Here is a 16,632-nt window from a genome sequence, read left to right on the forward strand (position 1 = left end):
AATGGATGTCATCAGGAGATCACTGACCCCACACCTCTCCACCATGCGGGGCCAGCGAAGACAGGGCTGACCCGACATGGGGGGCATAGGCTCGGCGGGGAGGGAGCTGGCAGGGAGCGTGTGCCCAGTGGACTGGACAGCACTGGACCCTCCTGCCTCCCAGGCCTGCTGGATTCCTCCTCTGCGTGAAGCGTGTGCTGCCCCTTGACCTGCAGTCAGGATCCTTCACACTGAGGTCTCACTTTGCATCGCTTGGGTGTCTCAGCCCTTCTACACAATCATGCCCTCACTTGGCATGTCTGACAGATGAATCCTCATGATGCCACTAACATTAACATTAAATGTAACGGTACGAAGACAAAGAGGCAGTCATCAGCTGTGAGGAGATGATGCACGAGGCTCCAGCTGGCTGCGCAGACCCCATCATGCTGGACCAATATCCTCCCCTCCCCACGCAACCTGCCCGCATGGTCACAGGCAGCCAGGTGTTTAAGGCTAAAACCATGCGTCAATATTGTCCTGAGGAAATGCTTTCATTCTGCGTCATCTCCCGCGGGAAAAGACTCCACATTAAATGGGGATGGCAGTGTCACCTGGAAAACAGATCAAGCCGGCCCTCCACCTGCACTGTCAGCATCCGGGAGGCTGTCTCTGACAGCGGCCAGGCACCGGGTGCCCACCCAGACCTGAGCAGGGCTGTGATTTGCCAGGTAGGCCTGCTGGGCCTGGGCAGGGAGCCACCCACTTTTTCATGATGCTCTAGACTTTATAGTCCTTGGTTGCCATTTAACCCTAGGTTAGAACATTGTGGGGAAAAGTAAAGCATCCCTGAAACTCTGAAAAGCCAGAGTGGGCTGTGCCCGGGTGTCCCAGATGACCTATGACAAGGGGTCTGGGCCAGGCTGTGTGGCGCATGCCCTGCACCCCACTGACAACAGAGAGATTTGGGCATTAACTGCTGCACTGCTGGCTCGTGAACAAGGGCGGGGTGCAGCCAAGCGGAGGACCCCCTGGAGAGCTGGGGGTGCAGGTAGAGAACTCTGGCCTTCACAATCGCCATGGCTGTTCCTGCACAGACCCAGCAGACCCCAGCCTTCTGGAATTACACTCATGGAAACTGTGCCGTATACCTGCCCTGAGTGTGACAGACAGCCAGGCTGTCCCTAAGTTCTCCGTGGTCCTATTTCATTCTGTTTGCTTTCAGTCCTCAACCTGCCCCCGCCCCATGCCAATCTCAATACAGGAGCCCTGAAAGGTATCTGGCAGTGCCAGGACTTTCTCTTCATTTATTGCTCTTCATCATACATTTTCAGATATGTTTGCCATCTTGGTCTTCCATGTGCACCTGGAAATAATTTTGTTGCATTAAAGATCATATTAAATATATTAATTAGGTTGGGAAATAAATGGCATGTTCACAATAATATGTATTTCCAAACAGCCTTATAGTAAGCAGAGTTTCTCATTCAAAAAAAATTGTTAGCAAAGCTGAGAGATTTGCTTCAAAAAAGTTCACTACCTTTCTCATCAAGTGTAGAGGAGGTATTGTATTTTTTGTTTTTGTGAACGGCATCTTTTTGTTTCATTATATGATCTGATCAGTTATTGCTGACATGTATGAGTATGTTTTAAAAATTATCATCAATTAGTAATTGGCCTCCCCTCAAAATTGCTTTGAATGGTTTTGAATGGATTTCTGTTTTGGGGAATGGGTGGGGGACAAGGTTCCTGGTAGACAATTGTTTTATCTCCAAACAGTATTTTGTATTGTTCTGCTTTCTAGTAGACCTAACTCTATTTCTTTTTCTTGTTTACAGAATCATTTTAAAAGTTCAAGGCAATGTAACAAAACAGTATATTTGTGAAAACTCTTGGCTTATATTTAGTGACCTCACTGTGACATCGCTTCTGAAATAGATGCTCTCTATGAAGGTGAGAAAGAATCTTTTTATTGTAGCTTATGGAGGTTTAAATTACCAAAAAGAGAGATTTTAATATCCAAAATATGTTAAATGTTCTCAACTGCATTTTCAGCATTTACTGAAGCGATTATTTCCTCTTGGGACTGTGGATATGCTGAATTGAGGTGAAGACGGTGAACAGTTTTAATGTCAGAGTAAGTCAAAACCCTAGCAAAGGTACCAGAGCGCTAAATTACCCTTCCAGTCCATAAATAAATTCTCCTAGTCACGTGCCTTATTCATTTGAAACACTGCTAAATTTATTTTTCTTACACTTTACCTAGAATTTGATCTCAATGCCTTATGATATGGGTCTAGTTGCTTTTTGTTGATTGTTTTTTATCTTGGACAGGGTTTTGGTATCATAGAATGGTAAAAACTCCGAAAGGGGTTCTTTTTTTCTGAACTAGTTTCTGGGTGTTGGGGACTAACCCCAAAGAGGGGTTTTGTCCCCAAAGGGAGACAAAGTTCTCAGTCCCCAGGGGGAGCTGGCACACAAGGTGCCTAATTTCTATCTGAACCATCCTGGAAATAAGAGAGTCATCCAGACAGAACACACTTTAAGCCTGACGTCTCTCTGGGAGACAGTTCATGAAATATTTTGCAGTTATTTTTTCTTATTCTTTGCTCTCAGTTTTGAAATTCTTAGGAGTAAAGGAAAAAGTCATGAGTCAGGGAGAGTCCCCTCGCCTCGACTCCCCTCTGGTAGCCCTGGTCACCCTCGGACACCTCCCTGTGGGGTGAGATGGAGCTCTGCCAGGCCCCCACCCCCACCCTGGCATCCCCTCCAGCCCTGCAAGGTGGGGGGAGCTCCATGAGAAACCTGTTCCCTTGTCTTTTTTTACTTTTTTTCTATTGTATCAGAATCTTCTAAAGTAAAGTTTCCCTTGGGACCGAGTTGTTTCATTCCAGGGGTCTTTGCCAAGGATCTGTGAGGTAACCTGTCCATCTCTTTATTTACTCTTTTAGTGCTTGGGGACAGGGGAGAGCTGCTCAAAGCCCCATGACCCCCAGAAAGTCGGCTGATTGACTGATGCCACGGGAATCTGTGGGCGTGACTCACAGCACTCCTGCGGCCCTCGCCGGGGAGCTGCAGCCCACGGCATTGCCTTGGCTCCCATCTGTCCTGAAATGTCGAGCTCCCTGGGAGCTGGTGCTTGTTCAAGGTGGTGTGCGACTCTGCAGCTTCCTAATGAAGCACACACCAGCCACAGGAAGAGTAAAGCCACAGGGCAGAGCCTTTGTTAGGACATTTGACCCCTAGCACACAGACTTAATTTTCTCCTCTTTGATCTTTTGGCTAAATCTGTTTCCCCCTGGAGGAGGCTGGGGAGGGACATTAAGGGGTCTCCGAACTGGCCTTCTTGTCCTTGGCTGGGACCTGCAGCTGGACCTTCCCTCTCACCTGCCGTTAGGGTCCCTTGAAGGGCCTACTGTCCCAGCCCAGAGTGAAGAGGCTGATCTGGGTCCCCTGGGGCCAGATGGTGACAACCTGCAGGTGTCACTGCACCCGCCAAGGTTCGCCCACATGGGTCAAACTTTTTAAGAGGAGGAAGGCCCATGAATGTACGTCACATTTTGTGCATTGTTCCTGAATCTTCCAGCAGTGAGAGAAAGTCAGCCTGTGCAATTTGTGCGTGCTCTGCCATCCTGCCAGCGTTCCCAACTGGCTTCATCCTCGACTGACCTCACTCATTACTGCTCCTTCACACATCCTACATGAAGCCATTGGCAGGGCCTGGATGAGGGCAGGTGGCTCCCTGAGGAGCAGGCCAGTGTGGCAGAAAGAGGCCAAAACAGACTCCACTCAAGCAGGCTACTTGCACCGGACGGCTCATGTGCCAAGGGGTGCCCAGGGCAGGCACCTCTCCTGCCTGAATCACAGGGCATCCAAGGGATGCCCACCTCTTTATCATCAGTCGGGGAGGCTCTGCAGATTCTACAGAAGAGCAATGGGCCAAGATTTATGTCTTTAGAAAAATACCAGCTGGCAGCTGGAAATGCACTGGGGTGGGGCTGGTGCAGACCGGCGTCCAGCAGGGACAGGTCAGCCGGCCGCTGTCCAACCATGACACAAATCATCGCAAGACCTCGGCAGGCTGCTGCAGAGGCACAGGGGCACACTGCGACGTCTCATCTGCCTGCATCCTTACATTTTTCCCATTCTTTTGTAAAAGAAGAATATTAAGTAACTAAATAGAACATTTTAAGCCCAATAACATGGGACTGAAGAGGAATACTGAATATGAAGTTCAGGGTTTTTTAGCAAATTAGGTTTTCATTTTCCAGACTTAGTAATACACAGGATTTAATGAAAGTGTCTTGGCAGCCATGTCCCCAGTTGTTGTTTCCCTTGAAATATGATGGTCACAAACCCCTGGGGTTGCCAGCCTTGGTCCTAGATTCCCTGGGACCCCATAAGCTGGGGAAACGGTCCCCATGCATCGCCACACTGCCCTCGGCGTGCTGCCTGCCTGCCGTGGGCCTGGTGTCCTCCAGATGGGCTCCCAACCTCCCTGACACATGGACCACATCTCCGTGCCATGCAGAACTGCAGGCGAGTCAGGATGCTTTTTCTTGAGCAAGTACTAACCGACAGGGCTGGGAGCCGGCGTGCAGCAGTCCCCAGTCCCAGGCTGGGTTCGGAAACACAGACAGGAAACGAGCTGTGGGGCGGGGGGTGGGACAAGGCTTCCAGCTTCTCATTAACACGACCTGAGCCAGCACATTCCATTACTGTGTTTCGGCGCTGAGATGTTCCAGAACTTTCCTTACAGCCTCACTTATCAAATCTCTCAAAGACAAATGTGACTCTTGGTCAGGTTCTGCTTCCATCCTCCCACGGCGGGTGGTTCAGCAGGACGCTGAGTCGTGCTCCAGAAGGCTCTGCGACCCCCTCCCTGCAGCATCCCCGGACCCCCTGGCCCCCGTGCACACCCCACACCCCAGGCACGCTCCTGCGCCCTCCACCTGGGCTCCGGCATGGACTGCTGGTCCTCAGTCTCAGTGGGACCCACTCCACGGAGTTCCCTGCTCGGAGCCCCTGCAGAGAAGACACAAAGTGGCTACTGAGACGCCAGCCTCTGGCCACTCCCCGTCACGGCACCTGTGACGGCTGCCCAGGGACCTGCTTTCTGTTGTGTTCCCCGTGTGCTGCCCCTCCACACCAGGGCAAGCTCCGTGGGGACAGGAACCACCTTTCTGCTCGCCCGGCCCCCCGCCTCACTGGGCCCTCTCCTGTGTCCCTCACCATCACCCAACACAAGCATGTGGTATTTAACTGGTTGCTTACACATCTGTCTCCCTGCCGGACGGGATCCTCCGAAGAAGAGACCAAATCACCACCAGCTCCGCGTCCCAGCGCGAGCATAAGGGCTGCCGACGGCTGGTGCTAAGTGCCCACAGCATGAAGGGTGGGTTCTGAGGGGATGACCCCTCACGTAGTGCCAGCTATTCTGAACCACCCGCTTCCGGCCGTATGTCTGTGACCTTCGGATATTCCCCCTGCAGGACGGGGGCCTCTGGCTGTCTGTTCACCAAGCTGCCCAGGGGCTGCTCTGCCAAGTGGGCACCTGCTGGGCCCGACGTGCCTGCCTCCCTGGCAGGCCACCTCTCCCGCGCTGCATGTGCGATTTCGTAATTCACAATTCCAAGAACAGCTGAAGGTTTTTGTTTGAGTGCCCTTGAAGACACATATCTGTATCAAATTGATAGACCTTTAATCCAGTTCTTAGAAAAGAAAGAGCACCACCCTTCCCTCTTCAGAGTTGGCCCGAAGTTACTAAATCTAAATGCAGACAAACAGAAAGATGCTCAGGGGCAACAATTTCTGTAAAGGTCTGACTCAACCTCCTCTCTAAAATTGGTGAGCGGCTCTTCCAGGCGGAAGGTGCCGGGGGCCCTGCCACCCCAGGGCCATGTACCTGGAGCTCCCCTCTGACCCATCGAGCCCCCAGGCTGGCCTGGCCAGAGTCCTGGCCCTTGAGCTCGGACTGCCATCCCACCTGTGTCTCACATGGCAGCCCAGAACTCACGCCCCCGGGAGTAAGAGGCAAGTGAGCAAAAAAAACAGCCTTGCCTGGGCCAACCACTCAGTGTGGGGGCCCAAAAGTCGGCCCTGAACAGTTAGGACTGACCCAGGACCCCCAGCTAGGGAACCTCAGCAGGGCGAGACCCCACCAGGGCCTGTGGTAGCAACCCTGCCCACAAGGAGCTCCTTTTTCAGTTAATATGGCAGGACCCCTCCTGAAGGCTTTTAAAGTTGTAATTTAAAAAACATATGCAACATTATGTACATGGAAACAACGTAAGTGTCCATCAGTGGATAAATGGATGAAGAATAGTGGTACATATACACAGCGGAATATTACTCAGCTATAAAAAAGAAGGAACTTTTGCTGTTTGCCACAACACGGATGGACCCTGAGAGCATTATACCAAGTGACATAAGTCAGAAAGAGGAAGACACATACCAGTGATCTCATTTACATGTGGAATCTTAAAACAAAACAACAAACTCATGGATATACAAATTATCGGTAGCCAGAGGTGGAGGGTGAGGGGCAAGCAAACTGGGTGAATGGGGTCAAAAGGTACAAACTTCCAGTTATAAATACTCAATTTTAAGCCCTGAGGATGTAAGGTACAGCACAGCGACTGTGGTTATGAACGCTGGATTGTGTAGTTGACAGTTGCTAAGAGAAAATCTTAAACGTTCACATCCACAAGGAAAAGAAATTCTGTGCCTATGTATGATGACGTAACTAACCCTACTGTGGTGACTGGTTCACAGTATATGCAAATATTAAATCACTATGTTGCCTATCTGAAATATAGTGTTATATGTCAATTATATCTCAATTAAAAAAGACCTATCTCTTTAGTTTGTAAAAGTCAAATGAGATGATATATTTAACATACCTGGACTAAAAAAAGACAAGTTTATTCCCACCTCAGAAAAACCCTTTGTAGCATAAAATTCACCATCTTTACCATTTGAAGTGCACAGTTCAATTATATTTAGAATATCCACATTGTGTAACCAATCTCCAGAACTTTTCATTTTGCCAAAACAATCCCCTATTTCCCCCTCCCTCAGTCTGCCTCTATGACCCTGACTGCTCTAGGGACCTCCTGCAAGTGGAATCGTACCATCATTGTCTTTTTGTGCCTACTTATTTCCCTGAGCGTAATGTCCGGAAGCTTCATCTGTGGCATAGCCAGTGTCAGAATCTCCTTGCTTTTTAAGGCTGAATAATACTCCCTTGTGTGGCAAACCACACTTTATCCATCAGTCCTGGGTGAGCACTTAGGATGCCTCTGCCTTCTGGCTGTTAGGAGTGATGCCGGTCTGAGCGTGGGTGGACAGCCATCTCTCGGAAGACCCTGCGTCCAGCTCTCTGGGCCTACACCCAGAAGCAGGACCGCTGCACCATGCGGAAGCCCCACCTGCACGTCTTTAAGGAACCAGCACAGTCTTCTGTTTCCACGAGCAGTGCACAGGGGTTCCAATCACTCCACGTCCCCACTAGCACTTGTTCTCTGCTTTGCAGCGGGACAAATGGACAAAACAGAACCCGCGTGAGGTGGTGCATCGGTGAGGTTTTATCTGCATTTCTCCTATGATCAGTGATGCCAAGCATCTGTTCATGTGCTTGCTTGAATATCATCTTTGGAGAATGCCTATTGCAGTCTTTTGTCATTTTTAAATCAGAACATTTGGGGTTCTTTTGTGGTTAATTGTAGACGTTCTTCATATGCTCTGGCTATCGATCTGCAAGAGCTCCCCCCGTTCTGTGGGCCGCCTTACTTGCTGTGGTAACTGCATCTGTTGATGCACACAAGCCTTTGGGTTTGATATAGTCCCATTTGTCTATTTTTGCTTCTGTTGCCAGCCCCCTGAAGGTTTTATTGAGAGAACCCAGATTGTTCTTCCTGGAAATACGAAATCCCATTCCCAAGGTGCCAGGTAAGCTGCTGCAGGAGCCCATGCCAGGCTTCCTGGGAAATCACTTCTCGGAGGGCTCCCTCCTCGCGGGGTCTCCCGCTCGGCGCACACGAGCCTGCGCTGCCCACTCTCCAAGCGGGCTTTGCACACATGGATGTCTTCCTGCGGACTCGCCCCTAGCCCCATCCTTTGCAGGGTACAGCTGGTGCTCTCGGGCATCTGTATCCCCCACACCCGCTCCATGTGATCTGACAACACAGCCCATCACACCTTATCGGGGGGTACCCCTCGGTCCTCGGGGTCAGTCCCTGCAGCCGCTGGTCCCGGGGGGCAGATCATCCAGCTGCCCCGCGCAGACCTCGGGCACCCGGGAGCACAGGCCAAGCACTGGTCTCTCCTCATGACCACAGGACTCTGGAGACTGGGAAAAAGGCACCATCTCAGGGTCGGAGGGCATAGATTCAACCCCAAACCAGCCACCTGTCAGCACATGAACTGCCCTGAGCGTCATGGCCCCTCTGAGACCCACAGCTGCCTCTAGAAAATGCAATGAATGACCCCAGCCCTGTCGCTGGACTGCCCTGGGGATTTGAGGGATGCTTCAGTGCTTGGCACACAGGCCCCCAGTACTTGCCGAGCCAGCAGGATACATCCTGTCCATGCTGGGCCCAGATGGGCCCAGCCAGCTGCACCTGCATGTGAGGGCAACAGATGGCTGGGGGCCCTGGTCCCAGAGAATCACCCAGCTCAGAACACGGCTTGTCCCACCAGAGCCGCTGGGCTGCCTGCCCTGGGAACAGCATCCTTTCTCTGGAGAAGGGCAGCTGGGCTCCTGTGGTCTAGTCGAGGGTAGCATGTCAGAGTGACGCTGAGGTGGGAGAACAAGGGTCCGGGCTGGCGGTGCCGCGGTGCTGGGTGACTCGGATGGCCTACACGCTGCACCTCCGAGCAAAGCCCACAGCCAGGGTGTTCATTCATTCATTCATTTGTTGCTAAACCCCCAGAGCTGCAGAGCCACCAGAGGCACAGTGGGCATGGGAGATGAGCTCAGGCAGCAGCCTGCCCGCCCTCTGGGAGCTGCAGCTGGTGCACCCAGGGGGCCCCGGTGGCTCAGGTTCCTGCAGAGGGAACCAGGATGGCCAGCCACCCCCTGGGCTGGTCCTCCTGGGAACCCCCTGGACACTCCATCCCTGCCATTCTGGGTCTGGAGACTGGCCCTCGCCCTGCCCACCCTGTGATGCAGGCTTCCCTCAGCCCAGCCCCTCCTCCACCAGGTCTGCACACCTGCCAGCTGGTCCCCACCATGCTCCTTCCCACGGCCCTTAGGGATGCGCCCCCGGGCCCGAGGGCTGCTTCCCCAGCCTCCCCACCAGCCCACCAGCTTCCTTCTGACGAGGATGGCACTGTCCTTCAGCATTTGCTTTCCAGGCATTGGGGACGCGACACTCAGGGGTCCGCAGAGCCCACACCCGGTGCAGCCTGTGCACAGCCTCCAGACGTACGTTTGATGATGGTGCCCCAGTGCCAGGCCCAGGCACCCAGCACACAGCAGGCGGGTGGGCGTGTGCAGCCCTGGGAGACGCTCTTTTCCATCTCACTGAAGCTACCCAGCCGTGGCTGTCTCCCATCACAGCCCCCCAGGAGCCAGGCTGGGGGCTCTGCGTGTCATGCCCCAGCCTCAAAGCACTGCACAGAGCCTGGTGGGAAGCGTGGATTTCACTGAGGTGTGTGTGTGTGCTCGTGTGTGTTGCGGGCGGGGGAGACGGCACACAGCTAGGGCGTTTCACTCCCCCAGGTGGCGATCTCCCCTCCACGGTCCACACAGACCTCTTCCTGCTCTGATCTCCCCTTGGGGGATGTGCTGAGTGCCCCTCCCAACCCCTGCTCCCTACCCCCTTCTACAGCCAGCAGTTTAGGGGATGTGGCCCCTACACCTGCACAGTCCCCTCCTGCGAACTGTCACTGGCTTCCTGAGTGGAAAAAGCCCGCAGAAGGCACCCAGTCCAAGATCACCAACCTGCCGGGTGCGTTCTGCTCAGAGGGCAGCCAGGGAATCAGAAATCACACGTGCCTTTTCCTGTCCCAAGAGAGAAAGTATCTGTGCACCACAGACACAACATAAATTCTTTGTGTGCTTGGTAGGGAAATGGAGGATCTTCCCATGATCCCCGTTTTGCATCCTTCAAACGCCCTATAAACAATCCATGGGCCAGGCAGTGAGCTGGGCCAGGCAGGGGAGAACACAACCAAGATGTGGTCCTGAAGGTGCCCACAGGGTCACGGGCAGACAGACGCGCCTGGAGAGTCACAGCGACAGGGCCAGGCGAGCTGAGGGGCTCACAGCAGTGCCGCAGAAGGATGGCCTCAGGCCCCGAGGAAGGATGCTGAAGAGGGCGTGGGGGGCAGGGGTGGCGGCGGGGGGCACACCAGCTGAAGGAGAGCAGCACGGGGGCACAGAGCACGAGGCGGATGTTCTCAGGAGGCAGGCTCTTGGATTCGCTCCTTCGCTCCACTGTCCTCATGAGCACCTGCTCTGGGCCAGCCCCTGCTCCCGGCCCCATGCAGCTCATCGTAGACGATGCCAGGCATGGAGATGTGGTGCAGCAGGGACAGCAGGCAGGACCCGCAGCCATGACGGGACCTGGGGCAGCACAGCAGGTTTGCGTAACGGAACTAAGGTTGACAGGGCTGGGGGTGCCACACCGCCTGCGGGGCATGTCACACATTTCATTCCATCAGCCATTCAAAGCGTTACGTTGGCTGGGTGGCTTGGAAAAGTGCCCCTGGCAGACAGCGAGAAGAATGGCCTGCACAGTAACGAGATGCCACCTCACCTGTGAGAATGGCCAAAATCCAGAGCACTGCCAACACCTGGGGCAGCGAGGATTCACAGCCGCAGGAGTGCTCATCGCTGCTGGTGGGAACGCAGAATGGAAGGCAGCCCAATGCTTCTCACAGAACCAAGCGCTCTCACCGGGACTCCAGCCATCCTGCTGCCTGGCATTTACCCAAGGGATCTGAGAACTTATGTCAGCACAGAAACCTGCACACAATGTTTATAGCAGCTTCACTCCAAATGCCCAACTTGGCAGCAACCGAGATGCCCTTCAGTAGGTGATGGATAAATAAACTGGTCCTCCAGACGGCAGGATACCACTCAGCACTGAAAAGCAATGAGCTATCAAGCCGTGAAAAGACATGAAGGAGCCGCCATGCGTATCACCAAGTGAACGAAGCCGATTGGAAAAGGCTGCACACTGTGCGATTCCAACCCCGTGACGTTCTGGAAAAGACAAAGCTACGGAGACAGTGAAAAGATCAGTGGTTGCCAGGCGCTGGGGAGCGGGGAGGGATGACCAGGCAGAGTGCAGAGGGCTGTTAAAGCAGTAAACTGCTCTGTGTACCAGAGGTGCGGGGCGTGTCACTGCACATTTGTCCAAACCCACGAAACGTACAACCCCAAGAGGGGCCCTAATGTAAACGGTGGATTCAGGCTGATGATGGGGGTGGCTGCACCTGGGGGCACGAGGGCATCTCAGAATTCTCTGTACCAGCCGCTTAATTTTGTTGTGAACCTTAAACTAGTCTTAAAAAGTAGTTTTAATTTTTTTTAAGATTAAATTAATAAAAAAATTTCAAAGAATGACCAGCAGAGAGGGGACCGCAGGTCCCGAAAGACGGGCCCAGGAAGATGGTCCGTCCGTCCCCTGCTGGTCTCTGGGTGGAAGGACAGGAATCCATTAGCGGGCATCCCCTTTGATCACTTATTGGCATGGTGGAGACGGTTCCCTACTGACTGAGAGCATTAAATCTTATTTATTTATACCACATATTTATAAAGGTCATGGGGTTCTCTGGGTAGGAAGGAATGTGTTTCTAATACCACGACAGGAAGACAAACTCCAAACCAGCCAGCTCTACACACCACGCAACCCAGTCGTTCCCTGGGTCCTGCAAATTCAAAGGCTTAATCTGCAGACATGCAGGTGAACCACCAGGGCCAAGAGATGCCCAGGGGGGTAACTTGGGGGGTGTTGACCTGCCCACTTCTGCACAGCGGACTCCTGTGTCCAAGCTGAACCATGCCCGGCCTGCCCCACTGAGTCCCACAATGCTGAGAGGCACAGGTGTGTGGGGCAGCCCCAGATGCAGTCTGCCTCCACCAGGCAGCGGACTGGCCGAGCCACCCGTGAGCAGCAGGCAGGGGTGCAGGAGATGCCGCAGGGGCCTGGCCAGGATCCAGCCCCAGCCCCTGCTCTCTCTGGGGATGTCCTCTGCATTTGGGGATCACTAACTCGCCTGAAGTGGAGACCTCCAGGGGACCAACACGTCCCAGGCACAGGAGCTGGGCCATATCTGACTAGAGGGAAACCTCACTGTTCAGACAGTCTTCCGAAGGCACAGCTCCTGGCTCTGCCCACTGCTAGCTGGGTGCCCTCAGCTGAGCCCCTAGGCCCCAAAGTTTCCCACCTGGGAAATGGGAGGAAGACCGTCAACTTCACTGGCCATTTTCAGGATTAAAATAACAATACTTGCCAGGCGCTGGGCTCAGTCAACCACCCACGCCAGGCCCTGCGCTGTGGGTGCTCAGCCCCTGCCCATGCCCCTTGTTCTGTGTTCCTGGGCAGGGGGCCCTTGCTGCCATTCTCTGCCCGCTTTATGCCAGTTGGAGCAGGAGAGAGGGCCACTCAGACCACCTGGCAGCCAGGCCTGGGTGGGGGACCCCACCAAGCCACCCTGAGTCCTGGTCTCACCTCGCTGCACCCCAAGGGACTCCTAGGGTCCTCTGCCTCCACAGGCTCCTGAGGCCTGGCTTTGCCATGACCTCATGCTCTGGACCTCATAGAGGGTCCCACAGAGAGGAGACCCCAAGGACCCCTCCTTCAAGTACAGGAGTTCAGGGAAGGGCAATAAAGGGCCTTGTGGGGTGCAGAGCGCAGAGTACTGCTCCTCATATGCCCACACAGGCAGGGTGGCTGGGTCTGGGGGCACAGCATCTCTGCAGAGCTCACCAAGGCTTGTGCACACTTCCCCACCTCCTCCGACTCCTGGAGGCCCTGCTATGCCCCGTGGGCACCAACCTCTCTGCCCTGGTGTCTCCTGGTCTCGGTCCGGCCTGGGTCCCGGCTGCCTGAGTGGCCCCTACCCATGCTGACCCTCCGGCACTGGGAGCTGCCCCCTGCCCAGCACTCCTGGTGTCCCATTCAGGCCCTCCTGCTCTGTTTATTTGCACAGCCAGAAGACAAAGCCATTGCTCTGAGTCACCCCTGCTCCCCAGTCGGCTCTGATTCATGCAGGAGGCCCACGTCGGGGACTAACCCGTTAACCTCTTGGTTTCTTTATGTCTCTACAGCTAAAGGTATCTGTGGTTTCGGATTGAGAATCGAAGGCCCACTCGTCGCGTAGGGGGCTGGTGGGCGGAGTGAGAGGTGAGGACCCGGCGGAGGCGCGCACACAGGGCTTTCCCTCCTGTGAGCCTCGGGGCCAGTCCGCCCGCCAGGATGGAAACCGACAAACATTTCAGTCATCTTTCTGAAAAGGATTCAGTCATCTGGCAATGTGGTCCCAGAATTTGCCAGAAGTTTGCATCCAGTGCAGCCCGGGGTGAAAGAACGCAGGCTGAGCACAATCAGATTACGGCTGCACATCGGAAAGGAAACAGGGGACTCGGAGCCGTGGCTCAGCCTGGGGGCCCCAAGGAGGTGCAGGTGTTATTCAGATGTTTGATGGGCTGCCAACAACGGAGCCCCAGGGTTCTGGAGAACCCAGCCCGCAAGGAGGGGCAGGTGCAAGTCCAGAGCACTGCCATCTTCTCCTCCCGTCCCCAACATCCGCCGACACCACAGACGGCCAGGAACTTGGGACGAGCGATTTAAGTTTCTGCTGCCAGTGACTCATGAAGACGAATGCCTCCAGGAGAAAGCTGGGGTCCTTCTATGCCCTGCCTCCCTGTGTGGGTCAGGGGGACAGTCGGTGAGGTCCCTGTATCTGCCCTGCTTGCTCCCAGAAACCTGCAGCGGTTTACGATTAAGAACATATATCCCCAAACATTTAGAGAAGAATTCAAAGAAAGGACAAATGAAGACGCTGAAACCAAGCATGGGGGAGAAGGGGTGGCCACGCAGGGGCAAGGATGAGCTCATTCCTGTAATTAATCACGCGGAAAGGCCCCCAGATGCGGCAGGAAGGCTGACACACAGTCCTCGTCGCCCAGAGCTGCCTGTGGGTTCCGTTAGGGAGCCCGGCGGGGCCGTGGTTTCCATGCTGGGAGGATGGGTCGAACTATCCTGCACGAAAGGCACTACATGAAAATGAGGACAGGGTCTTGAGTGGCCAATTGCATAAGATACAAAAATCTATATTGAAGGGCCCCTTTCTCGTATCGTTTCAGGTGGGTCCACAGCTGTGACGTGGAGTGAGAGTTCTGGGGGCAAAAGTGGGCCCCCCTAGAGGGCACGGCGGTCTCACGGAAGCACTGCTCAGGAGTGTGGGGGGCTACCCGGAGTCCGGGGGGGGCTGGTGTGTGCCCTCTCCACTCCACCTCTACAAAGCACTTTTCCTCAGATTGCAAAAGTGATACACAGCATTTTCAGAAAAGCTGGAAAATAAAGCAAAGCAGTAAGAACACCAGGAAAGGATCTTTGATCAGCCGTTTGGTTCAGAGACACTCACCTATGCAGCCGACGTGCCCACAATGCGGATTTCCAAGCTGGGATCTTATCATCTGCTCCTGTGTGTAACCGTTTCCCTCGGTTATCAAATAGTTTACAACACTAGTTTGCTGACTGTGTAGTGTTCTGGTGCATAGATAGACCACAGCCCATGCAGCCCAGGACATATTAAACATTTCCCTAACAGTAGCACAGCTGAGATGATTTTCCTTGTTGTGCAGCAGACCCACCACCATTCACTTAAGATAATTCCCGAAAGTGGAACTGCTCCCTTGAAGGGTACTCAAAATTTTTTAATTTTTTCTTAACTATTGTCAGGATCTCCTTCAAAAGGCTTTACTATTGGTCATCTTGCCATCACGGACAAGACGGCCTAGCTCCTCACGCTTCGCTCAGTACTGGGATTTATGATTATATTTTTCCCAATTTAATTAAAAAACAGTATCACCCTATTTTATTTTGAATTCCTTAGATTATTGTTGAAGTTCAACACTTTTCATATTAACTGGCCAACTGAATTTCTTCTTTTGTAAATTCCTTTTTTTACCCTCCTTTTCTACTGGGTGATTGTCTGTTATCTTTTGGGTTTTTAAAGGCTCTTTGTCTCATAAGAACATTGATCCACTATAAAATAGGCTGTGAATACTTCCTTCCCGGTTCATTTTAAAATTTTGTCTCTCTTGGCATAATTTAAAATTTTGGTTCTCATGGTCTCTTGGTATAAAGACATTCAAACTTTGAATTTAGCTGGAGTTAGTCTTTTTCTTTATGGCTTATGCTCAGTTTTAGGAGCCAGGGCTTGTTCTAAAGCGTTCACATCGGGAAATGTCCTAATTCCCTGTCACTGCCAGGTTCTGTGGGACAGCCACCCGGGTGTCCCTGCTGCGTTCCATCTGGGGTGGGGCCACACACTGCAGGCGATCTCTGCTGGACCGAGTGAGAGGGCCCCAGGGGACAGAATTCATGCAGCCCCTGGGTCCACCGGGAACCTTGACTTTCTATTAGCCTTGGTAGTGATATTCTAGGGAGAAGCTGACCGGGTAGACATTGTGGTGCCAGGCCCGACCTGATTCGGGAACAGCGAGAAGGACGGGGAGTGGGGGCAGGGGTCACTCTGTGCACCGTGCACCAAGGGCGACCTGGGCAGTGCTTCTGAAAGCCAGCTGGACAGTCAAAGACAGTGTGACTCTGTGTGTCCTTCCACACACCCTACCCAGACCGGAGCGCTGGCCCCTGTGTCCTACAGCGTGTGGCACACGTGTGGACGTGGCCGGGCCTCCGCTTCAGTTACTAAGCAGCAGAAGTGGCCAGACTGAGGAGCAGAGCGTCCCTTGGAAGGGCAAGCGTGCCGCGCTGCTGGTGTGGGCGACACGGTCCGCCTGCCTGGCAGCCGCGGGAGGAGCCCCCGTGGCGCTTGACGGGGTCGAGGCAAGACGCGTCTGCCTTGGGCAGGAGACCCAGGGTCTTGTCAGACCGACTGCCAGGCCAGGAGGGCGGGCAGGCAAGCAGGGTCCTGTCCTGCTGCCCCTAGCCAGAGTTTTCTCTTGGCAGCTTTTGGGAGTCTGTCTCTCTCCCTCCCTCCCTCCCTCCCTGGCAGCTTCCTCTTTGGCAGGGGGGCAGAGGACCAGGAATGGGGCACAGCACCCACTCACCCAGTTTCCTTTGCTGCCAGCAACCTGCCCCTCCTGGCCAGGCTCCTTTTTATCTGTCCTGCATTCTGAGCCCTTCCGTCTGGATTCTCAAAACACAGTCCATGAGCCCAGCACTATCTTCGGGGTTTCTGTAAGTGTCTCAAAAGGCTGACAGTGTTAACACCATAAAGGTGGAGATTTTAAAAAGAAACAGAAGTGAATCACAGCTGAAGAGCCACTCTCCGGCCTGATCCTCTCGGCCACGACCCAGGGACACAGGCGGCTCACTCAGCACGTGTGCAAAGGGTTAGCAGATCAGGGAGGGAAGGACAGAAAAAAGAGCGAAGGGGAGAAAACCACCCAAGTGGCCCTGAATGATTTCGTGCCACCCTCCTCCTGCATCCCTCTCTGGGGACAGCACC

General features: G+C 53.8%; 1 protein-coding gene across 3 annotated transcripts in view; it reads right to left on the bottom strand.

Moving 5' to 3' along the window:
• TWIST2 (twist family bHLH transcription factor 2) overlaps window positions 1-16,632 on the bottom strand; it is a 47,466-nt gene that overhangs the window by 19,906 nt on the left and 10,928 nt on the right. The window contains exon 2 of one of the 3 annotated variants that reach the window (XM_057503368.1): window positions 540-1,345. The exons of the other annotated variants lie outside the window; for them this stretch is intronic. The gene's annotated coding sequence lies outside the window, so the exon portion shown is untranslated. Of the gene's footprint in view, window positions 1-539; window positions 1,346-16,632 lie in introns of those variants that run through there. 3 annotated transcript variants of the gene reach the window in all.

The sequence above is a fragment of the Manis pentadactyla genome, chromosome 6 (genome assembly GCF_030020395.1).
Source record: "Manis pentadactyla isolate mManPen7 chromosome 6, mManPen7.hap1, whole genome shotgun sequence".
NCBI classification, from domain to species: Eukaryota; Metazoa; Chordata; class Mammalia; order Pholidota; family Manidae; genus Manis; species Manis pentadactyla.